Source organism: Rhinopithecus bieti, unplaced genomic scaffold (genome assembly GCF_001698545.2).
Source record: "Rhinopithecus bieti isolate Rb0 unplaced genomic scaffold, ASM169854v2 scaffold_42745, whole genome shotgun sequence".
NCBI classification, from domain to species: domain Eukaryota; kingdom Metazoa; phylum Chordata; class Mammalia; order Primates; family Cercopithecidae; genus Rhinopithecus; species Rhinopithecus bieti.
In genome coordinates this window covers 31,052-57,665 of record NW_016819184.1, presented here as the reverse complement: position 1 = coordinate 57,665, position 26,614 = coordinate 31,052, and the positions used below count along the sequence as shown (strand labels likewise).

At 48.1% G+C, this 26,614-nt stretch overlaps 1 protein-coding gene across 8 annotated transcripts in view; it reads left to right on the top strand.

Moving 5' to 3' along the window:
• Nucleotides 1–26,614, top strand: part of MGMT (O-6-methylguanine-DNA methyltransferase) — a 271,433-nt gene that overhangs the window by 219,965 nt on the left and 24,854 nt on the right. The gene's annotated exons all lie outside the window — the stretch shown is intronic.

Genomic DNA, 26,614 nt, shown 5'->3' with positions numbered 1-26,614 from the left:
TAGGTACTTCATGGGAATACAAAAATGTTACAAAATTAAAAGTAATTTTTCCAAAATTACTGTGACTGAGCAGATCATTCCACGCTCCATTATACCATTCTGATCCTAATCCCATAGTTTAAGTATAGAGGCTGGAAAATGTCTTCGATTTAGAAAGGAAAGACAGGCGAGTGTTGTACCATGGAGCAATTCAGTGGCAAACGAGCCCAGCAGTCACAGACCCCATACATTCCTCTCATTCATATCCTATCGATTTGTGACAGCGATTACATGCTATTGTAGTACAAGGAAGAGGTTTTTTTAACCGACTGTATGACTTGTAGACTTTCTGTGAATTTTCATTAAGGTTGGTGAATTGTACAAGCTGAGGAAAGCCAAGACAAGCTAGTTAAAATCTACTGGCACACAGGTCAGCCTGAGTTCAGATTTTATTTTGCGGGCATGATTTCGGGGATCCAGTGCTAGATTGTAGTTGTGTTGTAATGAAGCCCCCTTTCCAGCGCTGCAGTGGGTTGTGGAAATTGTTGAGAGGAGAAACCACCTTCTCCTAGGCATCTGTATTCGGTTACCCACCAACATTGAGACATGCAGACATGGAAAGGCAGGAAGATTCAGGAATTCCAGCAACTCTGGGGCATGCTCTCCCCCGGATCTGAAACACTGGCCCCCGTCTCATCCACTTGCCACTCCCTAAGACATCCTGGCGTGGAAGGGAAGATTCAGGAAGGTTCAGGAATTCCAGAGACTTCGGATCCTGCTCTCCCCCGGGTCTGAAACACTAGCCCCCGTCTTATCTACCTGCCATTCCCTAAGACATCCAGGCATGGAAGGGAAGATTCAGGAAAGTTCAGGAATTCCAGCAACTTCGGAGCATGCTCTCCCCGGGATCTGAAGCACTGGCCCCCGCCTTCTCCACGTCCCACTCCTTTAACCAGTCCGTCAAGTATTTCCTCAGGTACCTGCTCTGGGAAGCCTTCCCTGACCCTCCTTTGCCCCTGTGGGGACGTGGCTGCTCCTTCCCCCATGTGCCTGTGGCCCCTTGTGCCCAGCGCCCTCCCCACTCAGTGAGGGTAGATGTGGGTGTGGGCCGTGTCTGATGCCTCCCCTCAGGGTCCTTGGGCACGCTGTGTGGACGCTGCCTGTGCGTGCTTCCTGAGCGACCCCGTCAGTAAAGCATTGCCACCATGCATTGCTGCTGGCAATCCTTGTACTGAGAGAATGTGGTGGCTGCCATCCCGAATTTCCCTCCAAAACTGCTCCCACCACCAGTGCTGCCTATGCCGTGGTGGTCCTGCTTTGTGTCCCATGGCCTGACAGTGGAGCGCTGGCTGCTACTTGTCTGTCTCCTGTGCTGGACAGGAAGCACCATGTAGGTGGCATTGTCATCCGACGGTCTCCAGCTGTGGCCGCAGCACCAGGTGCGCTGTGGACTGCAACACTTCCATGTCACTCCACACGTTTGCCCCGCTGTGGCGCTGTAAATATTCATTTGAGCTGGTAAGGAAAATGACATTTTAAATGCCATGATGATATATAGTGTGTTTCTCATGTGAATCAAGTTTTCCTTAGTATGGCTCAGCAGCACGCCACGTCTCCGTCGGGTGGAGACCATGCTTCCTGTGGGGACACCCACGGTCTTGGCTGCCTCTGCTGAAAGAAGGCCAAGGTGATTCTTCAGCTGTAAGAGAGATCACCCATCCTGAAAACTTGTCAGAGCAGGAGAATTCCAGGAGGATCAATATTTTTAAAAAATTCTGTTCCTGGCCGAGCACAGTGGCTCACACCCGTAATCCCAGCACTTTGGGAGGCCAAGGCGGGTGAATCACGAGGTCAGGAGATCGAGACCATCCTGGCTAACAGGGTGAAACCCCGTCTCTACTAAAAATACAAAAAAAAATAGCCGGGTATGGTGGCAGGTGCCTGTAATCCCAGCCACTCGGGAGACTGAGGCAGGAGAATGGCGTGATGGTGTGAACCCAGGAGGCGGAGCTTACAGTGAGCCAAGATGGCACCACTGCACTCCAGCCTGGGAGACAGAGTGAGACTCCGTCTCAAAAAAAAAAAAAAAAAAAAAAAAAAAGTTCTGTTCCTAAACTTTTACTCTGCAAAAGGCCTTTGTAAAAAGAGAACAGAGACAAGTCAGCCCAGGAGAAAATACCATTGACCTTTGAACTCTGTGGGTCCACTTACACATGGATTGTTTTCAGCCAAATGTGGATGGAAATGTAGTGTTCACAGGATATGAAAACCATGTGTATGGAGGGCCAGCTTTTCATATGCACAGATTCTACAGGGCTGATTGTAGGACTTGTGTAGGCGCAGATTTTTGTATCCATGAAATCCTGGAAGCCCTTTCCAGCGTATACAAAGGAACAACTGTATTTGCAGATCCCATATCTGACACAGGAGTTGTATTCAGAACATGAAACCAACTTTCTAAACTCAAAAATAAAAAAAATAAACATTCCAGCTAGAAAATGGACAAACAATCTGAACAGACACCTCATCCAAGAGGAGATACATAGGGCCATAAGCATGGGAAGCAATGTTTATTGTTAACCAACAGAGAAATGCAAATTAGTGCCCCAGTGAGGTTCCATGCAGAGACCACGCACTCCTACAGCCACTCGGAGACCACGTGGCCACTTCCCAGAAAGTTAAGCATCTCTTTCCGCAGGACCCGGAAGTTGCACTTCTGATCTTATATCCTAAAGAAAGGAAAACTTATGTCCAAACAAAAACTGTACTCAAGTGTCCATATCAACTTTATTTGTAGTGGCCCCCAAATTGGAAACAGTTCAGATGTCCTTCCAAAGATGAAAGGATATATCCATTCAAACTGTGATATAGCCATACAATGGAATACTTATAAAAACCGAATAAAAGCAGCAAACTAGTGATACACAGTACAATTTGGATGGATCTAAAGGGCATTAGGTGGAGTAAAGCAAACAAATCCTAAAAGTTAGGATTTTTTCTATATATCACTCTTGAAATGACAAACAGTGATGGGGAAGAGATCAGGGTTAACAGAGACTAGGACTAGGGGATATGTGACTTCATAGATATAGCCTGACAGGCATCTTTGTGATGAGACAGTTCAGTATCCTGTTTGGGGTTTTGTGCATGTGAATCTAAACACATTATAAAATTTCATTTTAAAAAAGCATAATTTTAAAAATTTCATTAAAATAAAATACATAAGAATTTAAAATGTTTGTAAAAACTGGTGACATCAGATAGGTAGTTTAGTTAGATGTATCGATGCCAGCTTCCTGGTTTTGGTAACACACTATGATTACGTAGAAAGTTACGCTGAGTGAAGGTGCATGGGAACTGTCACTCATATTTTTCTTGTGAATCTTCAATTTCAAATATAATGTTTAAAACAAAGTGTTCCTTTTACATATCAGTTTTTTATTGTTTTTGTTTTTGAGATGGAGTTTCACTCTGTTGCCCAGGCTGGAGTGCAGTGGCACAGTCTCGGCTCACTGCAAACTTCACCTCCCGGGTTCAAGCGATTCTCCTGCCTCAGCCTCCCAAGTAGCTGGGTTTACAGGTGCACACCACCATGTCCAGCTAATTTTCCTATTTTTAGTAGAGATGGAGTTTCACCATGTTGGCCAGGCTGGCCTCAAACTACTGACCTCAAGTGATTCACCAGCCTCGGCCTCCCAAAGTGCTGAGATTACAGGCGTGAGCCACCGTGCCCAGCCCATACCCATCTTTAAAAAGAGAAAATGGACAAGAGAGCAGAGAATGGTGTTGGGTTTGCTACTGTGAGTCTTGGAAAACGCATTTCCAGTGCAAGTGCCTGCGTAGGAGTACGAGACAGCATTGTTGTAGTGGAAGTGAGCCCTAAAGCCAAAAGGTGATACTCCCCCTGAAATTTAGGAATGAAAGGAAACTCTTAGGTTAGAAAAATGTGTGCTGAACTTGATACTGTTCATCTGATGCTTCTTTGATTAGCCTCATTACCTTGTATTTGAACAACATAAAAAACTGGTTAAGAATAGCCAAAGAGAAAACGCCCGGGTGAATGTTAGGTGTCCATATACGAAATACGCGGCAACTTTTAACAATGTGCAGCCATGAAGTATGGAAAACTTCCTGACATTGATCACAGTTGAAACTTCATACTTTCCTAATTCAGCCTGTTATTGACAATAATATATTTTAACTCCAGAATGTGTTCATTTGGTGTATATTGACTTTGGCTTGTTAAAATGTTCATAGTACATGTGAACATTGGGTTTCCTGTCATGGTGACTTAAGACAGGGGGACAGCAGTGAGTGATTCCTGACAGTCAAGGAACTTTCCCTGGAACCCCACTTGAATGGTAATAATCTGCTCCTATAATTGCTGTGGAAAAGGAAAGCCCTCTGGAGATTTTACATCTAATCATTTATTTATAAATCTGTAGATGGCAGTCTGCAGAAGATGTGTCGGGGGTCAACTTTGTGCTCAAAACAGTTGCCTGATGTTTACATTTCACAGTGTATTTTTTTAACAGTACCTCCAGCCCCCATCATCACAAAAGGACCCTGGCTTGCTGGTAGCTGCTCCCCACTCATCCCACAGCCCAGACACTTCATTACAGATGCCTCGACAGAGGCCGGTCCCCTCTGTATTTGCTGAAATATGCATGTTTTTCCATCTCATTAATTCAGTCTACATACAATTAATTTTTGCCTATTAATAAACCCCTTGGTGTTAGCGACAGCTATCTAAACCACTTCACCTAGTGTGGAATGAGCAAGTGTGCTTGCAAATTTCCATCCCTGGTCTGCATTTTTTAATGTCGTATTTGTGAGTTGGAGAGTTTGGGTGCATAAATCAAGCATTGCGAAGAAATATAACTGCCAAAGAGTCTGCGTTCAGACTGACTGATGGGGAAGTTTGAAATACGAATTAGCGCCACATTAATTGGGGGTAGAGGGAGATGCAGGGGGGCCATCCTAGCACGTGGGAGTCAGGGAGGGTCTCGGGCCATGGGAAGATTTGTCAGAACCTTGTGTGTGCGTGAGACCAACTTTCTTTTTCCACAAATACAAATCCACACCAAATTGGACACTTCTCAAAAGGTATCTTTTCTGTGTGTTTTCAAATCTCATAATTTCTTAGAAGAAACATCTAATAAAGTCTGTGAATACACGTGAGTGATTGTGTGTGTGGTAACTACACCAGCTGACAGCATTGAAAGGAAAAAGGAAGAAAACACAAAAATCAGAATGGAGCCTTGAAGTGAGCACCACCTAGCTCATTTAGAGACATCCACAGGAAAGGAAGTTCCCCAAGACTTGTTAATGCTCCAAAGCCCTGAGACAGAGCCATGTCACAAGGACACTTCTCTCACCATTCAACATCACCAGCCAGGAGGAAATGCAGAATTCTGTATAAATGTTAGGAATTCTTAGATTTCTCGCCTGGATTTGTAAAAATTGCAGTTCACAGCGAGAGACATCCAGGAGATCCAAATGCCAGTCTCCTAGAACTTGCTGGAGGAGCATGATTCTTTCTAAGGATTTGCATCTTGACGTGACACTAAAGTTCTGTGACAGGCCCGAGTAGCTGATGAAATTTTACGTGAGAAAAGCTTTCGAGTGCCTGTCCTGGTAAATCTGTGACAGTGGCATCACATAAAGGTTTCCAGAATGTGCTGTGAGGAGATTAAGTCAATGTCATTGGTCAACTTAATTGGAAGCAGGTGATTGACTGAAAGTCGGATAAACATGCAAGATTTCCTGATTTTTAAATATGCCGTATGTGTCAATTTTATGAATTGTGATGATGGACAAGAACACTTCAGCAGCTTTAATGGAAGCATGTAATGACTTGAATGAGACCACTTAGTTTTGGTTACTGATGATCAAGTACAGAATCTTCCTGGTGGCACCAAAGCTTCCTGCCTGGCCTGGGCAGCTGTCCTGGGTCCCTCTGGTCAGTTCTGTGCCAGGCAGCCAGTGTGAATCTGGAAGGGGCCAGTCCTGTCTTCCCCTCCTGTCTAGTGCCTTTAACGTCTCCGCTGAGCCTGCCACCCCCTGGCCTCCCCAAACCTTGGAGGTGAGTCCTGGCCCTTCTCCTGTGGGCTCCTCTCCCCGGGGCCCTTTCTGCTCAGCCCCACTTCTCTTATTCACCCACTTGTGTTCTCTGCAAGTAAATGATACGTAACAGGAACTTGTTCAGTAGCTTGTGCAGTGTTTTCAAACCAGTGTTTTTTTAATTAGGTGTTTTCAAAACAGTGAATTTCAAATTCCTGACTCCACTTTGAGCTCATTCAAAGAAAGTCATGTAAATAAGACCTAATCATTGTAAGAAGTCTAATGAAGAAACCATTCGTTAGCTCTGGAGATGAACAAGTACACCTCACAGAAAGTGAAGTCAGTTGCTGATGAGCAGTCTGCACGCCCACATCTTTCTCTGTCCTGGGTTTCTGAGTCATTGAATAAGAAACATTTCTATTTCTATTCTTATTTATGTGCAACTGTATTTAATTATTCCCTAGTTTTGAGGATTGGCCAATAAACCTTTGCTTCCCTTTTGTCATTGATTATTCTTAAGTTTAAGACAATGCCCAGTGGCAGATGTGCTTAACAACCATCCTTCATCTAGTTCATGCGACTCTTTAATGTCAATTATAAAGAAAATTACGCCTTTGGCTTCAGAAGTTTATTTAAATCTCTTCTGAGAACATTGGCAGCTCTTCAGAGTTAATGTCCAGAGCAGCAGAAACAGACACTGGAAGACACAGGCGGGTGGATGCGTGAATGTCGTTTTAAAAAGTGAAAAAAAAACTTACGCTATTGCTAATAAATTGAGTCGGGGAAAAAAACAGACAGAGATCCTTAAATCAGCTTCCAATTAAGATGGGCCAGTAAGATAATTTCACATAAATAAGAAGACTGGAGGCCTTGTCTGTTTTTATTGATTTTATTCTTATTTTTTTGAGACAGTCTCGCTTTGTTGCCCAGGCTGGAGTGCAGTGCTGTGATCTCCTCTCACTGCAACCTCCGCCTCCCAGGTTCAAGCGATTCTCCTACCTCAGCCTCCCAAGTAGCTGGGACTACAGGCACCCACCACCACACCCGACTAATTTTTGTATTTTTTGGTAGAGATGGGTTTTCGCCATGTTGGCCAGGGACTGGTCTCGAACTCCTGACCTCAAGTGATCCACCCGCCTTGGCCTCCCAAAGTGCTGGGGTTACAGACATGAGCTTCCACGCCCGGGCTGCCAGGCCTGCTTTTAAATGAGGATTTTCCATTTAAGGAGGCCCCCTGTCCTGGGCGGTATTTCTTAAATGCCTGGCATAAGTGACATCATGTGAACAAGTGATAGTTCAGGCAACAGAAGTCATGAGTTGGAAGGCTGTGATAGCGGAAGGCCAGGAGAGAAGTGAGAGCAGAACGTGCTCGCCCTGGGCCTCCAGCTGCTGCCAGCATCTTCTGTCAGCTGATCTGGGCAGGGCATGGGGGTTTTTCTCAGACATACCTCCTAAGAACAAAAACGTGACATACCACGGGCCTGTCCTCAGGATGCGGCCTCAGTCCTTGGTGGGCACAGCTGAGAGAGGAAATTCTGAGCTGCTCTGGGGTGGGGCTGTGTTGCGCTCACCCTCCCATCTCCTTAGTCACTGGAACCCTGTGTTGCAAATAGTAGGTTCTCAGCAAGTGCGCTGAACCGAGGGGTAAGAACAACATTTCTATTCCGTATCATCAAGGAGGGAACCCGGCGCGCCTCTATCCTTTTAAGAGACACGGCTAGCATCAGACCTGGGGGACATCATCGTTTCCTTGCAGCTCAGAATGTACTTAAGTGTCATGTAGTGGGTTTTCTGGTTATAGGCTTTTTTAGAAAAGTGTTCTTTTTGATCCTTTTTTGTTTGTTTTTGAGACAGGGTCTTGCTCTGTCACTCAGGCTGGATGGAGTACAGTGGCAAGATCTCAGCTCACTGCAACCTCAGCCTCCTGGGTAGCTGAGACTACAGGTGTGCACCACCATGCCCAGCTGATTTTTGTATTTTTTTTTTTTTTAGAGATGGAGTTTAGCCGTGTTGCCCAGGTTTGTCTCAAATTCCTGGACTCAAGTTGTCCACCTGCCTTGGCCTCTCAACTGCTGGGATTACAGGTGTGTGCCACTGTGCCCAGCCCAATCCTGTCCTCTGTTTCTTACAATATTCACCAGAGTCGTTTCTAGCTTTCACTTTGTCCCGTAAAAATATTTCATTGAAAATGGCAAGCCATGGTGGTTTGCAGTGTTTCTAAGCTGAGGAATTGAGCTCCATACCCAGCAGCAGCTCCAGTTTCTGGTTTGATTTGAGTGAGTTTTTTTCAATCACATACATCATAATTAGCAGGAAGGCATTTAGTCTTGAACATGGGGACCAAAAAGAGCTGGAGATAGTAGCTTGAGAGTTGCAAATATTTATTTTTGATTCTGGCTTTAATTCTTAAAATGTTTTTCAAGAAGACAGTAGTGTGATGTAACAGGTCCTTCGGTTAACACAAGCACACACCCTTTTTCTGTCATCTTCTAGCTTGTTTTCTTGGTCGATTATGCCAGCTCTTGTAAAAATATTATGCTCCCAGGCAAAGGGCCATTTCTGTTGGAATTGTTGAGAAGATTCTTGGCTTCACTCTTGATCCAACTCTGATCAGCTTGGCCAAGACTGGCCTTGACAAGTTTGCTCTGAATTGCCTCATGCTGCTGTGTGGGGTTTCAAATCATTGGCTTCCTAGTGCTTTCTGGGCTAGACCAACAAAACCGTGCCTGGGAAAAGAGATGATAGGCCGTGATAAATCTAAAACTGCGTAATACTGGAATTAACTGGGTTGGCCGTGTAGATGGCAAGATATTAAAATTGAGTCCTTATGTGCCCAAGTCGTAAACTCATTCAGATAGGCCCTAGGTCCATGAGTGTGTGTTGCTGAATCCTAGGCTCTGGGTGGAACCAAAAGCTGAAAAACATGAAATTGCCCCTCTGTCCTTTGGATCTTATTCAGACAGTCATTTCCTAGCTGTTTCAAGTTTTGATCAGAAGGGACATGCAGTAGAAGCCCAATCTAAAACATTGGTAGTTTACATCACATATTTACTTCCATGTGTCTTAAGTGGTTAAGTTGTAGAATTATGTCTTTTAGAGAATGGATGAAGAAGTCTAGGAGTACAATAGGCAACAGAATGTAGCAAAATAGTTCTGTTTCGTCAATTTTAAAGTAAATTCCAAATCATTGTAAGTATATTCAGTAACACCCGTTTGCCCCCACCTTCCTTCATTTGATGTTTTCACTTATCCACTCATTAACAGTTCATCAGTCTTTGCTGTTTGTTACGTGAGTGTGTACAAAAGGCACTGCGGTATCCACTGCTGTGAGTAATACAGAGGTGTCCTAAGGTGTGGGCTTTACTTGTGGAAACCACAGGACCATACCCAGAGCATTTGGAGGTGCCATATGCTGCTTAAGGGTGGCACATGGAGGGGAGGCTGGGCTGCACGCACGCTGGTCCCGAGGTGACCCTCTGGCCGCAGGAGAACTGGAAAGGTGCCAGCCGTGGGTGCCGTGCACTTGTCTGAGGCCCGGATGGGGAGACCACATTCCAGGTGCGGGGATAGGAGGAGGAAAGTCCCAGGGGTGGGAAGGCCTGGAGGAAAAGGGGAGAAGGTCAGGGGGAGGCAAGTTGGCCAGATCAGCTGGAGCTTGGGATTCAGCTAGGAGAGAGTCTGAGCCCCAGGCCAGACTGCAGGGCTGTGCCCAGCACTGGATGCAGAATTTGGATCTGATTCTGAGTATGAGATGAGGACTCGGGGAGACTTGTGAGCAGGGTGGTGACAACCAGGCAGGATTTTAGGAAGGTTTATCTGGTTTTGGCAGGTTCTCTGGATGTGACTGGAGTGTGAAAAGGCCAGTTCAGAGGCTCTGGAGGTTGTTCAGAAGTGGCAACAAAAGGGAATGGAAATGAGAGATGTTGCAAAGCAGAAACCAGCTGACATGGGGTGCAGGAGAACTTGAAGGCAGCAATGGGAACTGGGACCTGTTCCTGGCGTGCAGAGAAGGCTGACGTTGATGTTGCCTATGGAGTTGGAGGTGATGACCAGCTTCCAGGTGGCTGTTCTGGATAGGCAGCTGCATGGGGCAAGAGCCGCAGTGTGGCACAGCTGTGTCTGTCCCCTGCCAGTCCTCAGAAGGTGACACCTAACACCATCCCAGTCCACACAGAGCCTTGTCCAGTAGTCAGGGTGAGGTGAGTGGAAGCAAGAAGAGGAGCTGGCAACAGGACTTGGGAGAGACAGAGAGCACAGCAGGCAGCTGGGCCCAGATGTCAGCCCCGGGCAGTGTCCTGAAGCAGCATGTGCACCTGGGCAGTGCAGACACCTCAAGAAGAGGGTGTTAGCTCGGATAACTGGGGCTCCTGAGCAGCCTTTGAGAGGACAGGTTCCTTGGGGCTGTGCGTTTCAAATAATATCATTGAGGAGGGAGCAGAGAGGCTTGAAAATAAATGGAGGAGCAGGGGGGCAGGCACAAAGAAGCCAGGCCTGGCAGTGGCACAGGTGTCGGGTTTCATGAAGGAGGAAAGGGTTTCATGTGGAGTGTGCCTGCCGCATGGACACTGGAGTGAAGGTGCACCCTGAGGCAGCCCACAGTGAGGAATTCAAACGCAGGTGCCTGGGCTGGATCCTGCAGGGCCTGAGTTCTCTGATCCAGAGGCGTCTTCATCTGAGGATTTGGGGTGTCCATGCTCTCCTGGTTGAAGGTATTAGAAGCCAGGTTGGAGAGGCCACCACTCAGGTGCTAAAGTCACAGCTCTAGATTTTGGTGTCTGCTACTTAGCCGCATGGCCTTGGGAGTTATTAACTCTTCTGCACTTTGGTTTTTCTCATTAATCAAACCAGAATCCAGATACTCACCACCTACCTTGTTGTGGGAACTAGACGGGGGTGGTGCACATGGGACACCGAGCATAGTGCCCAGCACACAGTGGGTGCTCAGGGGATGGCAGCTGCCATGATTTAAGAGACTGAATTCTTTGATACCACCCAAATATATGGTCTGGGGTGGTTGTAAGTAGAATTAGCAGAGATGATACAGAGTCGGAGTTGAATTAGGGTTTGAAGAAGGTTAGGTCTGGAGCGTTACAGGTGGGAGGACCAGTAGAGAGTGGTCAGGACTCAGGAATGACAGGACCCACCTGGAGACCCTGAGCGGTGGCTTCCAGGCAGAGAAGAAAAGCTCGGGGCAGTATGAGTCCAGACCAGGGGCCCATCAGGCGACTTCTATGCAGGGTCACGTGGTAAAGAATTATCTCGGGCTTAGCAGGCTAGAAAATCTCTGTCGTAGCTACTCAGCTCTGTTGCTTTCTGAGTAAACAAATGGGTGTGCCTGTGTTCCAATAAAACTTTATTTACAAAAACAGATAGTGGGCTAGGTTTGGGTCATGGAGGCATGCTGACTGTGGACACCTTGACAATCCCATGTGGCAACAGATGTGAGCTGAGTGGTGATGTGGGAATGCCCCATCATTGAGGGACGGGGATGCAGGGGCAGCAAGGAGGTGGCATGGGCCCAGCGTGGCCACCCATCTGGGGCCTCAGCTGCAGGCTGAGTGGAAGGAAGGGGAAAGCAGCTCAGAGTGCATTCTGAGGGTCGAACTGGCCTGTAAGTGACAAACTGAGGTCACTTCACATGTACGTGGAGGGAGACAGGCTATCTTTGGAGCAGTGTCCATGCAAGCCTGCCTGGAGGGAGCTGCCACCCTCAGCTGCAGCCCCAGACCTCACGGTTGCTCTCGTCCATCATTCCCAGTGTGAACAGTGATGCAGCGCCACGGTAAGTTCTGTAGAGTGAACACCACTCGCTGGCAGACCCCAGCAGGGCAAGGAGTGAGTTTCACCCAGTCCTTATCCAAAAAAATCCATGAATATGCTTCTAGTGCAGTATTAACACATGGTGAAAATTGGAATTGCCTAGAGGGTTTTAATTTCTGATGGATTATTCTTGTACCTGTACCTGAGTGATGCTCTCGTAAGTCCATGTTGACCAATCTGGGGCCACAGGAAAGGGAGGGCCGATGGAAATACAAACACGGGGAGGACTTCCAGGCATCCATGAGGTCTAGGAGACTTGTCCAAGATGTGTTTTCATTGCAGTTAACATTTTTAAAAAATGCATCTCACTATCATAAAGGTCAGCGTCACTTCTGTAATATTAATTTGCAATTGAAAGGTATTTTATTATAAGTCCCCCTTTTCAAGTTCTTGTTTCTCAAACTGGAATTTTCTTGAGCATCTAAGAATCCTTTCCTTTCAAAAGATCCCCAAGTTCCCCCAGTCTAAGCTAAGAAGTGTTCAGTGTTGGCCGGAAGCATAACTCTAGTTCTCGCAGGATGTGGGCTGTGGCAGGGCGTGCTTGTCCAGGCAGCAGGTGGAGGCTTCTCTTGGTCAGTGTGTCTATGCTCAGTGGAGGCCTGGCTGGGGAAACAGGTAGCAGTTTGAGACCAGAGCTTAAAAGAGAGGGAGAGGCCAGGCGTGGTGGCCCACGCCTATAATCCCAGCACTTTGGGAGGCTGAGGCGGGCAGATCACAAGGTCAGGAATTCGAGACTAGCCTGACCAACATGGTGAAACCCCATCTCTACTAAAAATACAAAAATTAGCAGAGTGTGGTCGCGCGTGCCTGTAATCCCAGCTGCTCAGGAGGCTAAGGCAGGAGAATCACTTGAACCCAGGAGGTGGAGGTTGCAGTGAGCCGACATCATGCCACTGCACTGCAGCCTGGGCGACAAGAACGAGACTCCGTCTCAAAAAATAAAAATAAAAAAGAGGTGAGACTCCAAAAGTGCTGACAGTTCCCATGGGCAGGTGACTCAGAATAAGGTGGCCCGAGGCCCACAGTCTGTCCTTGGGGACTGGATGGCCCCCATGTCCAGTCAGCAGGGAGAGGACGTCCTGGCTGGCAAGATGGGGTGGGGGAAGCCCAGGGCGTCAGGTGCCACAGAAATAAAGCTAGTCGCCTTAGTTGAATGGCGCTTTTGAGTTCCCAGAAGCTCTTCTCAGTGGGACGCTCCCTGTCTTTCACCTCTGCTCTTCTGAGGTACCAGTTGAAGAGTTTGGGGATGAAATCAAGGTATAGGGCTCCTGGCAACACTGCGCCTGGCTCCGGGGTTTGCATGCCAGGGCTTCTTCCTTGTCCTGGCTGTCAGAGAACACCTGGAAATAAATGCTGCATTGTTTTTGCCAGAAAATCCTGACACCACTTCCTGCCTTCCCCTGGGAGGGCTGAGACCTGGTCTAGGCATGGAGCTTACGGTCCACAGACCTGCCTGCCTGCAGCATGACAGCCTCCCAGAGGGCTGTATTGATTTTTGAAGAGGAGGAAAAAGGCAGACAAAATTGGACTTGCCAGCCTGCTTTGAGTAGAAGTTGGTGCTTCCTAAAGGGAATCTTAATTGGCTGACTTCGCAGCTAAAATGTTCCCCCCCCTTCCTTTCTCAGAACTCTCCAGCCCCCCTGTTTGTTCTTATGAGACTTTTCCCAGCCCCAGTTACTTTTCTTTCCTGCTTTGGAACATAATTGGATTCTTCACTGGGTAGAGTTTTGCTTGGAAGACCTGAGGGTGTAGCTAAACCAAGTTTGAGCACCCTGGAAGGAAGACAGAAGATGCCGGGAGACCAGCCAGCTCAAAGGAGAAAGGGAGGGGGACAGCATCTGAACTCTGGCCTCCAGCATGATTTCATCCTTTAAACTGAAAACCCTGAGTTTCAGTGCCAGTGACGATACTTGTTGAAAAAGTACAAATGTTTTCTGCTTCTTGTAATCTACTTCTTGCAGATATTAGTACTCTGGAAAAAAGATTTATTTTAATAATGTGAGTTTTAGATTTTTTTTCTGTAGTTAACGTTGTTTTATTACTCTATATCCTTGCCAGAAAGCGTGTTTTAAGAGTTTCAATTCAAAATTAAATATGACCTCAGTGTTTTAAAATACAATTATATTAACTGTCCATTTAATAGTTGCTGAGGATTTTTTTGGCCACTGATGGATAGTCAATATACTTGTCTGAGATTAAATTCAGTATTCTCAACTCTGCTAACCAGCTATCGTATTCCAGCTGCAGCAATCAACAGGAAAAACAAGGGCTTTCTATGAAGTGAGCTGGAGAAAGTTGTTCCCAGATAAAATTGCCATGCTATCTTATAAGCTGTGCTTTTCTTTTAAAAACTCCACTGTGTTTGATAATAGGGAACTATCTATTATTTATTTAGAACTGTACAAACCAATTTACAAGACAGGTAATTTAGTGGCAGAATTATTTATTAATGAGTCCAGTATACAAGTTAATGGGACTGAGCCCCGTGGAGGTCAGTCCTCATATAATCCATGCCTTTTGGAAAAAAGCATTGTCTTCAGAACATTAGTTATTATTGTTAAATTTAAATTACGATATCCTCTCTTGCTGAGACAAAAAATAATTTGTTCTGAATTGCATGGTGACAGAGTTATCCTGTAAGCTGCCTGGAGATGAATTGTGCCCATTAGGGGTAGGTACGTCTTAGCCCTGTTAGCACCAAAAGTATTATTTCTCATTGCATGGGCTCACAGGAGAAAGCAAGCCTGTTCCTTAATAGAGACGACAAATCAGAAACCGCTGCCTGCCTGGGAGATGGAACAGTCGTGTGGGCGAGGAGCCCAGAGGGCGGGCATGGCTTCCCAAGCCCTGGCACAGCCTGCAGACCTACCTCATCAGGTACTCTGCGTCTGGGGTACTCTGCCCTCTGCACATCCAGTGGATGGGGGAGGGGCGGGCTGTTCCGTGTGACAGCATGTGGGCTTGTCATGACTAGGAGTGACCACTGGCTTCCATTTCCCAGGAGTGGCTTTGTCCTTGTGATCTTACAGTATGTTTCTAGTAGATGAGAAGGCATGCCTACAGTCAGCCCCCATGATTGGACATGGGGGCCATCCAGTCCCCAAGGACAGACTGTGGGCCTCAGGCTACCTCATTCTGAGTCACCTGCCCATGGGAACTATCAGCACTTTTGGAGCCTCACCTCTTTTATTTTTATTTTTTGAGATGGAGTCTCGTTCTTGTCGCCCAGGCTGCAGTGCAGTGGCATGATGTCGGCTCACTACAACCTCCACCTCCTGGGTTCAAGTGATTCTCCTGCCTTAGACAGAGAAGGGCTGCCTACAGACCAAGACAGAGAAGGCATGCTGGTGTCTGCTGTTGTGTCACGGGGGGAGGCAAGGTTTTCCTCACCGGGACCTCTTCACTCCCCCTTTATTAATGACCCCCTGGCTCCTCCTCCAAAGGCCCAGAAGCCTAGAGGAGAAATGAGGGTACAGCATAGATGCCTTAGTGGAACGAGTGGAGCTGCTAGAACTCAACAGACTATTTATAGTTACAGCATGAAGGTAGCACTTGAAGGATTTGCTGCTTCATTTCATTTTTCTCATTGCATCTCATCATGTAGTCGATTGCCTTATGTCGGGGGTAGAGAATGGAGCAGACGCAGAGGAGAACCCACCAAGTTCTATGTCTGCAAACCTGCAGCATTTCCGGGTTCTGACTGCAGAGTCCTATCAAAGTCAGCGAAATTGGAAGTGATGCCCGTTTCCTGGGCTTTCACAAACTTTGTTATTCTGCAGTCTACTCCAACATCCAAGAAGGCAGAGAAATGTGGCTCTCACTGTTTAGAAAATCTTTGTGAGTTTTCTTCCCCTGGGGAATGGTTTTAGCAAATTATTCATTGGAAAAATGAAATCTGAAACGTAGGTGTTTTTCAGTGCACGTGCTACAGAGGAACCTCGGCACCCTTGTGTCTTGCTTACCCATTTGCTCAGTGGGCAGGGATTGAGCACCGGGAATGTGCTGGGTAGGACCCCAGGGCTGGAGGCAGAGTCGGGACCAGCCCCAGCATGGTGCGTGGCTGTTTGTCCCGGGGCTCACTGGAACAGCCCTCCTGGGGAGCCTTCTGTTGGACTTCTTTATGCAGCCCAGTCCACACCTCACCTGCGCGTTTGTCAGGCCATTGAGTTCAGTGCTGGGGCCTGAATCATTCCGGGCCTTGCTTCTGGAGGGTTGACAGTAGGGGACACGGCAAGCTGGGGGCATTCTGGGACCCAGGCCTCCTGCCTGTGTGGGATACTGATGTGTGTTGTGTGGACAGGTCACTGATGTGTTTCAATGTAAATCTGACCTTCCTTTAAGAGCAACTGGGCAGCTGTCTAGGAGCTTGAGCCTCTATGATATGGACACCTAGTGTGTCTTTCTGGAAGCTTCTAGAGTGTAAGAGAAAGTAGGTTGGATACTCACGTTCCCATTGTCTTTGAATAATGGAACAGTGGGCCTGGATTGTCATCCTGTGGATTGGGAAAGAGATCATAGAGATCATAGAAGTCACCTTAAAGTAAAAGAGAATAAATCCAAATGCTATTCTATGTACACTATATGCCATCAAGTACAGAGCATGTGGGCATGTGGACTTGTCATGATGAGGAAACTGGCTTCCATTTCAAAGAGGAGAGCCAGAGTCCTCCAAATCCATGGAGATGCTCCAGTCTGAAGTCTTTGGAGTCAGGCTTTCATTCCATTCCTGGGTCTTCCCTTATGAGTTTGGTAAGTTGTTATTACATAACCTCGGGACCTCAGTTTCCTGTTTTAGAAATAGAGATAATAGTACCTTCCCCAAGGGTCTTTGGAAGGAATAAGTAGAACAGCTTGTAATGGCATGCCTGGCATGTGTTAGGCACTCAGTGAACAGCAGCTGTGCAGTGTTGTGCGAGAGCTTACCTGGAGCTGTTTTCCTAGAGTGCATTGATCCTCAACCGTGTTCATGTAGCCCTGCCCAAGGTGCCATATTGTGTAATGGAGATGTGACATCGAGGCGCCATGTCGCCTGGGACTTCTGGAGTCAGCCGCCTGGCCTGTGGCTGACCTTGGCTGTGTTCCTGAGAGAGTGGGGTATGAAATTGCATGACACAGTCGGTCATCTTGTGCCCGTCTCATCTACTCTTCTGATGGTTCAGTTCTTCTCTGCCCCTAAATTCTTCCGTCCCAGAGCAGACTCTTGGTTGAGACGCAGGTGCTTTTCTCAGGTGTCCTTGGAAAACTCCAGTGACACCAAGCAGTCAGTAGCCTGTAGTGACCACCTGCACTGTCGTCCTCTCTTGTGGACGTGGACATTGACTCTCCATGTCTGGCCTGTGCAGGAAGGAGTGAGTCCTCTCTTTCTCTCTCCAGAGCCTGCAGGGGCACCCACCCTCAGCTGGGCAGGGCAAGGCCAGGACAGAGGCTTTGAGGGCATCCAAAGAGGAAACTGCAAGGTGTGCAGTTTGGCCCAGCAGAGAGAGACCAGAATGCAGAGGGTGCTCAGGGCAGGCAGCTGCTGCTCTGGGCTGTGTGTGTCGTAGCGTTAGCACAGCAGACACGAGCGGTTGACCAGATGCCCCATTAGAGGCCCATGTCCAGGCATGCAGTGTTGATCTCTGTGTATAGATTGATGTGGCTTCTTCTCAAGGTCTGGGGAAGATAAATGTTGAATAATGCACAGTTGCCTAGCCTCAAAGATCCTTTGAGAAATAGCTACCCTGTGCAAGTTTCAACCATTTGTTTAGACTAATGGAATGACTCTAAAAGTTTATATCTTTACAGATGTACAAGCGCTTTATATTTATAAGAAACTAGTTTAAGCTGGGAAAGAAGAATGTGCCTCTCGTGTGTGTGTAAAACATTAGAAAGCAGCTCTATTCACTGCCGTGGTGGTGGAAGGCACGTGCAACACAGACATAAGGCTACTTGAACTCTTTATTTGCCACATTTACAATATTAATAATAGCGTTTCTAGAAGTTGTCACATCAAGTAAAAGATCTTCATTCCAGGCTGTCTTTGGGGGCCAAATTGAGACTGGATGCATGCATTTAATAAATTGTAGTCTCACGTAGTCATTTTTGTAAATAATTAGTTTCAGTGAAAGAATAAGTTAGCATATTGTATGCATCTAATGTTGCAAATGTACATACAGCAAACTTTGCTATTAATCAACAGTCAAGCACCGCAAGTGGGGTCTCATACATAATGAATTGTGCTTAAGCCTCATGGGCTTCTTGATAGAAAAATAAAAGAAAACACAAGTGCAGTAAGCTTTTGAATAAAATTTAACTAGATTGCTCTGCATCCTGTAATTGTTTTGGAATCTTTAGGGACCTGATCATTCATCTATAGTTTTGGGGTGTTTTTATCTTCATCTGTCAAATAGTAGAGACTTCTAATGATATGTTAAAATGTTGATAAAATACAATTTTCCTTTTAATGATTTGAACATTTGGGGGAAAGTAAATAGGCTTTTTAAGGCTTTCTGGTCCTGCCAGGTATACTATTTAGGTTGTCTTTTAAAATATTTTGTTATTTAATGCATTTTAAGAATTATTTTAAAAGAAAACTATGTATTGTTCCTATGGGGAAGAGTTGAAAATTTACATAAAGTTTCCTCTGTATTTTTGGTGGGTGTTTTAAAATGCTATAGTAAATACCTCTGTGGTATTGTTTAGGATCTGACGTTAATTTGAGCCCCACATATTGAGGGCATAGGATGCCCGTTAAAAATTGGTATCCAGTTTTAGCAAGATACCTGTGGCCACCCAGAAAGTAACTTGGAACCTAACTTAATTTTAAATGGTCTCTTTCTCCTCCTCCCATTATTGATGGCGGCACATGAACCCTTTGGTGGCCTATGATAGGATCATAAACATAGGATTCATTTTGGGATAGGGTTGAAGGCATAAAAGCAAGGAATGAGATTTATGTCCATCTTTATTATGAACCACACAGTAAAAGTGCAGTAAAGATTTGCTGACTTGACAGCCAGAGCTCCTCACAGCCCTCCTGCAAGTACTCATGGAACACTGCCTGCTCCAGGAAGACCTCCTGTTTTCTTCTGCACTAGAAATGGGCTGTGCTCATCACTTACTTCCCTGTCTTATATGATGTCCTTTTGTACAGAATGCATCTTTAAAATAGGCCCTACAACCAAACACGTAACAGTCAATCAGTAGACTCATCTCACCTGTGATGAGTGGGAGGCCCTCTTGTACCAGAAAGTTAAAAAAAAAAAAAATACATTACTCATACCTGTCATTGTTTATTACATAAACTTAAGTGTATTGTTGATGTTTCGTGCGTGTTTATTCACTTTTTCCTTTCACAGTTGAACACATCTTGTTCTTGGGGGTGCATGAGAAATCAGTGGGGTAGCACGTGAATCACTGAGGACGGCCCACGGTGTGCAGTCAGTGCCATTGTCATCATCGTCATTAGCAACGGCAGCTCAAGACCAGTGAGGCCGCAGTTGTATCTGTCATGAACCCACTGGCGTGCCATTTGTTTTTTATCTTTGCCGCAGTTGCACTGTTGAGATCCACGTTTCCTACTACTAACATCAGCATTTTTAATTTTTCCTGTTTCTAGTCAGTTTCCTAAAATAACTATAGAATATTCAAATAATTGCATGCACTTTGTCAAACGTACATGGTCATAGTGCCCAAACAGTTGCTGGCCACCAGGCAGAGCCACGGAGCAGTCACTGCCATGTTCCTTCCCAGCCGCCTCGGGGCCTCCATGAAACATCGGGGCCATTGGAAGGCGGAAGTGCTGTTTCTGATGTTGACCCGTGTGTTTGACCTTCACATTCTCTTCCTGCGCAGTCGGCTGTCAACTCCAGAGGAAGAGACAGCCCTGAGTCACTATTCTAACCACTAACCGCATGCATTTCAGATCCTCGGTAAATGCTCGAATGAAATTAAGCCACTGCATTTGTCTGAAATATAGAGTCAAAAGGTTTTATTCAGCCTCCTGTTTAAAATAAAATAATCTTTATTGAGAGCAGGTAGCATAGTTTATTTCTTTTCTTCAATCTTACCCCTGAAAGAAAACATCTGAGCTTTAGCAGGAAGCTATAATTGAATGCAGGACAAATCCATCAAACACAAGACACTCTGCTAGAGATCTTCTAAATGGGACATAATTGTGCATTTACCAGTGATATTTAGCAAAAGTCTCCATGTAGCATGGATAATCTTTGGCTGAAGGCATGTTCCTACATAAGCCCCGGAGTCTGCTGCTCTGCCCTTGAGTCCTGAAGGTTCTGGAAGCCAGAGGAGGTGGGTGCTCGCTAGCTGGGCTTGGGAAATGTTGCTCGTCACCTGAGCGTCGAAAGTGCTGTGTGTGGCGAGGCCACTAAAAGCTTTTCAGGTACCCACGGGTTTCCGTGCAGCCTTCTTCAAAGCCTCGTGGAAGCCTTGTATCCAAGCTCGGCACCTTGCCACATTCCAGAGGAACTCAGAGGAGCAACTGCCTTTGGAACAAACTCCTTGGGTGACCCTCCAAGATCATCTGATAGCATTCCCAAACCATAAGATGAAAACGTCCTTGGAGAGAGAGAGAGGGGGTGTTTGGGTCGCAGGAGAGGCAGAGGGTACACAGCACACTCCGTCTGTAGTGTCCTATGGTCAGCCCGATGGAGCCTCAGATGTGAGTAACTTATGAAGGACTCTTGGCCGATTTTCTTATATCAAATAGGATTCAAGCCAAATACATCATGTGTTAATGTCTCTGGGGAGTAGAATTCATTCAAAAATGGACATTGAGTGATTCTCTACTGCCAGTGGAATCTTAAGGCACCCAAAAATCTGAATACTCAAATCTCCCAGCTGGCTGGTCGAGTTTTAGAGCTTTGAGCACTCTAAACTGGGCAGAGCCTGGAAGCTGTGGTACCAGGAACACACTCTTTCTGCTTTCTGTTTTCCTCGTGCTGAGCTGGGCTGATATCAAGACTCCTGGGGCATTTGCTTCCTCTACCCTTTGTCTGTGGCCAGGCGGGATTCCCACACGGTCAAAGGAAGCCCATGTCCAGCAAGGGCCATGTGCCTTCCATTTCTCTCATCTCCCCCAGCTCCGCTGTGCCTCAGGTGGGCCACTGCCACTGTTCCTTCATGTTCTTGATAATATCAGTGTCTTGAAAGGAAGCTTCATGCAGGTAGGGAGGACACTTCTCCCTGGAATAGCTCCTATGCCCATATGTTATAAGTTTGTGCTGAAACGTTCTGACCACCTTTCTGTGCCCTGTTTTGGGTTGAAGGGAAGGAGATTTCAATCAAATCTGCAAGGCAGTTCATCACTGGGACATTGTTTTTCCAAGCCGGGGAAGGCGAATGGGTTGGGGCAGCTTCCCACAGGCGGCAACTCCGGGAGAAGATCACCGGGGCCTTCCAGTCTGCTGAGGCTCTGGGAGCTTCCACCCAGGGCAGGTCAGTGTCGTCCGGTTTGATTTTAAGGAACCCCTGGCATTGCCAACAGTTGTGTTTTTCTTAAAGAAATCCTTGAGCCAGGCCCACGTGGCTCTGGCTTTGCTGTGTTAAGGTGCCCGACGCCCTGTTGTCCCATGTACATATGCCCAGCAGTGCTGGGCGTCTTTTTCACCCACCAGCCACCATCTTCTCATGCCAAGTCAAAGAAAGTGAAAGTCATGATATTTGCCTCGGGATTATTCTGTGGGTGACACATGATGTCCTGGGGCGGCCTGGGGGAGGTGTGACTCTGATGTGCTCTGAGCGTTTCCCCACCCATGCTGGGAGAGGGTCTTGTCTCCTGCAGGGTTCAAGGGATGGGACAGGAAGGGGCTGAGGTGCCAGGTGAGAGTCTCCGGCTGGCGTCTTGAGCTGGAGTCTGTGGCAGCACCTGGAGCTGCAGGATTTGGGCTCCCGAGCAGAGGTGCTCCCCTGGTGAGGATGGGGCGGACCACAGGGCCGGCATTTCAGTGGTGGGTGAGCTGCAGGTCCCCTGGGGAAGACTGGGACGTGGGATTTCTATGAGCGTGGGCTGCAGAGCCCGTAATTATTGGCATTTCAGGGTTCGCCAGCGGGGAAGCCCGAGGAACTCCCCCGTGATAAGTGCTGCCGTGAGAGAGGCCGTCACCCCCAGCTCTTCCAGGGCCGAGCGCGGCGGGATGGAGGAGAGGGCAGGGCAGGAGAATAAATTTCATTTTACTGTAGAAATGGAAATGTGTGTCATGGCTTTAAAAATCTGGTTTTATGTGTGTGTTTAATGCCATTCATTTTAAATGTAGTATCATAAATCCTTGCTTCAGAATCAAAGCTGTTTAATTACATTTCACCCATGAATAGTTACCTAATGCCAATAGAGAAAGAGTTAAAAAAGAGAACTACAGAGTAAATCGGAGGTTGGGATCTTTAGCACAAGCATAAAAAATCAATTTAAGATGAATTTTACTACTATAAAAATTCTTCGAATATCCTTTTAAGAGTGGGAAATGCTAGGAAAGCCAGCTCACATTTCAATTCCCTCAGCAGCATGAGAGAAGGATGCCCGCGTGGGCAGAGCCTTGCAGTGCCAGAGCGCACCTCATTTTGCTCAGGGGTGCTGAGGAAGGAATCCTAACTCTGGAGTCTCAGCAGTCGCTGGGGGCACAGAAGCTCCCAGCTCTTGTGGTAGAATGCCCCCTCTCCCACAGCATACCCTTGCTTCCCTGAGAGACCCCATCTGCAGGGTGAGATGGCCAGCCAGACCCCTCTAGTTCTGGAGCCTAACCCTGACCTTGAGGTGCTTGCTTTGCCAACCGGTCCCACATCCCAGTCTTCCTCGGGGGCCCTGCAACTCACCCACCACTGAAATGGCAGCCCCTGTGCTCCGCCCCATCCTCGCTGGGGGAGCACCTTTTTTTGGGAGCCCAAATTCTGCAGCCCCAGGTGCCACCACGGACGCCAGCTCACGACATCAGCGGAGGTAATGCAGGAGAAAAGACCCTCACCCAGCGCCTCAGCCCCTTCCTGTCCCATCCCTCAAACCCTGCAGGAGACGTTGGCTGAGCTCTTGCTGCAGAAGGTGCCAGGCTCAGGTGGCTTGATCAGGGGTCTTGTTTCCCCAGTGGAAGGTCGGGGTACGTGGGCCCCATCACGCTTGCTCTTCCTGTCTGGTCAATGGTGGTTGACAGCTCTTTGTCACTCAGGAGGGAGCTGGGGCTAACCCTCCCTGCACGCTGCTTCCACCCCTCTGTTCTGCCGCCTTCCCCGGGGATCAGGACAGCAAAGCACATTACATATTTCTCCATCTTTCTTCTTAGATATCATCAGTACCCTGTTTATTCAGTTAGCAAGGAGCAGAGCATTAATCGAATGGCTGAAGATGTGTCTCTGAAATTGAATAATATTTAAGCCAAGCAGAAGTTCTCCTTTCCATGGCCAGACCTCACTAAGCGGGAAGCAAATCGGGGCAGTGAGAAGACAGCACTTCCATGCCCCAAGGAAACATCTGAGAGAGGCCATTTGGTTGCCCTGCTCAGCAAGCCGGTTCTCTGCCTGCAGAGTGAGCCCGGTTTCCTGGGACCTCTTTGTGACAGGGGCCGATAAGGGTTTCCAGGCAGTGGCTTGGGCTGTGGAGACCTCAGCCTGTGGATTGAGGGTACTGGGCTGAACGAGGGCCCTGTCTGCGTGAGTTCCCTTGGGCAGGGGTCTGGATAAGGTGGCAGCTTAGAGAAGGCCAGGGCCCGTTCTGTCTGGCCGCAGTGTTCATGGGGCCAGCCATGAACTTTAGCTGGCTCTGCTGGGCTTAGTTCTCAGGCCCAACTGCTGATCTCAGTTGTCCGTGGCTGCCGGTCATCCTAGTGAGCTTCATTCTTTTTCCCTTCATTCTCTGGCTCGTTCCCTAACGTTGTCAATATCTGCGTGCTTGGAAACCTCTGACCACCCTCCTGTTCCACTGTGAAAAACAGTGTACGGGGACCCCTATGTGCATCTCACCCGAAGAGGTCCATTTTTAGAAAGACCCGAGGATCTCGGCAGAGACTTTTACACCCACAAAACACTGCAGCCTGGAGACCCAGCCTCCAGGACAGGACAGCCTGTGAGACTGGCCCGAGGTCTTCCATCGCTGCCCCTGCTGTCGGATGACATGCACATTAGGACCTCAAAGCGAAGTAACCCTGGACACACCCTTCACTGGGTCTCTTTCCCCCACTTCTCCCCCAGCAATGGAAGGAAAGCACAACTCCACACGAAAATAACAACACAGGTGCAGCTCTGTGCCTCCCCGTAGCTTCTCCCTGCCGCCCCATGGGCTTGGCCGTGGTGTCACCACACACTGTAGGTGTCGCAGACGCAGGCCCACGGCCGTGTGTGCCCCTCGGCATGTCTGCTGTCTTCTGGGAAGATGGAAATGCCATCACAGGCATTTACTCAGGCAGAAGCTCTGGAACTTGAGATCCCAGCTTCTCCGTTTTTAATTGTCTCTTGTTAAAATGTGAGTATCCCAGATGGAATGCAAAAGAGGTTCCTGCTGCTGAGGCCCTGGTTTCTTTTCTGAGTGGAAGTGCCAGGGTGTTTCCGCCCACAGTACACTTCAAGCCAGAGTAATTTGTATCATCTTTAACACAAGCCCAGTACACGAAAGGCTGTGTTTGTTTAACTAGACGTGTAAGCTATGGTTATCTTTATTTCCAGTTTAACTGAACAAGAGAGTAAACCTTTTTAACTATAAGGAAGGTGTTCGGCTTCCTTTTATCTCTTGCCTCATTATGTACTTTTGACTTTATTCAGATTTGTACAAGCTTGGTTTTTACCTCACAGGAAAAGCAAGAACTAATCGCTCCAGAGATCATCTGAGCTCTTCGTGTGAAGGTGTTTTAAGAAGTTGTGACTGCATCTTCTTTTCTAAAACAGCCTCCAATTCTGTGATACAAAGTGAAATGCCGGTTGTTTGCAGCTCCGGGGCTGTGGTCCTCCTGGACGCCAGCAATAGCAACAGGCCCCATCCACATGGAGCTGGGAAGACAGGTCCCCTTCTGCATGGGGCCAGGGAGACAGGCCCTCTTTCGTACAAGGCCAGGGAGACCAGTGGAATCCGCACGGGGCCAGGGCGACACCCCCATCCACACAGGGCCGGGCAGACAGGCGGAATCCACACAGGGCTGGGAAGACAGGTCCCCTTCTGCATGGGGCCAGGGAGACAGTCCCTCTTTCGTACAAGGCCAGGGAGACCGGCAGAATCCGCACGGGGCCAGGGCGACACCCCCATCCACACAGGGCCGGCAGACAGGCCGAATCCACACAGGGCTGGGGTTGGAGCTGAGAGTCATCCCTGACCCCAGCTTCGTGGTCCTCCTCCACCTCTTCCCTGCACCATGGCCATGCTCTTCCTGCTGCAGCCCTGCTTTGGGGCAGCTATGGTGCCTTCTGCCTCTGGCCAGGGGCCTGCAGCCCCCACCAGTCGCACTGTGGGCCCCATTTATAGGACAAAGTGCCCTGCGCACCCTGACACACACAGCCCTTGTCCACCTTTCTGCGAGTCTTGGTCCCCAAGGCCTTCACTCTGTGTCTGTGTTCACACTGTCTGTCCTATGCCCAGGATGGCTCTGTTGCCTCCTCTCCATGGACCAGCCATGTCCACCCTTGTGTGGACAGTCGGGACGGTGCTTTTGGCTGCATCGGCCACCTGTGCTGGGCTGCATGTCCAGGCAAATGCAGCCTTCATTGGGAGCCTCCCAGAGCAGCATGCGTGTGTCAAGGAGAATCATTTTGTAGATCTCAGCGCACACCCCCTAAAGCAGCCCAGGAAGGAAGGGTGAAGGGCCCGTGGGAGCTGTGCGTCCACAGCCTCCACAGTGCAGTGATGCTTCCCACCTTTTCACAGAAGCCTGAGGAGCAGCACTATCTGTGAAAGGAAACTAGAAAACTCCCGCGCTCCAAGCCTGGGAAGTCCCGGGGAAGCGTGCCGTTTGTCTAGGGCCTTGAGAAGCAGGGAAGGAAGGAAGGGAGTCACCTGAAGAAAACGGACCCTGTGCCAGGGCTTCCCAGTGGGGTTCCACAGCACTTGAAATCACAGTAGGTTGTGTCATGCACTGCACAGCCCCGGGTGGCAGTGGGAGACCTCCCCTTCGGGGCCGTGTCCTCAGTCTGTGGAACACAGCCCCAGAACATCCACCCCTGCTGGGGATGGGGAATCCTTTCCGTTAGGGGCCACCAGGTCGAAGCCACAGAAGAATGAACACCCCAAACAGAAGCAGCCGCAAAACAGTCTAAAGCGACTCTAAGAGGTACAGGTTCAAACCACAGGAGGCCGAAGGGAGGAGAGTGGCCAGAAGGAACTGAGAAGGCCGCGTGGTGGCTCACGCCTTGAATCCCAGCAGTTTGGGAGGCTCAGGCAGGCGGATCACCTGAGGTCGGGAGTTCGACACCAGCCTGGCCAAGATGATGAAGCCAACATGGAGAAACCCCATCTCTACTGAAAATGCAAAAAATTAGCTGGCTTGGCAGGCGCCTGTAATCCCAGCTACTAGGGAGGCTGAGGCAGGAGAATCACTTGAACCCGGGACGTGAAGGTTGCAGTGAGCTGAGATTGAGCCATTGCACTCCAGCCTTGGCAACAAGACCAAAACTCCATCTCAAAATTAAAAAAAAAAAAACAAAAAGAAAAAAACAGGAAGATTTGAGAAAGAACCGAGTAGACACAGGCACGTGAGGCACACGGCTGCCCCCGAGAGAACAGACTCGCTGAATGAAGGAAACGCAGACTAGGCCCTCTGGAGCGTGGGAATCAGGGGACTGAAAGTGA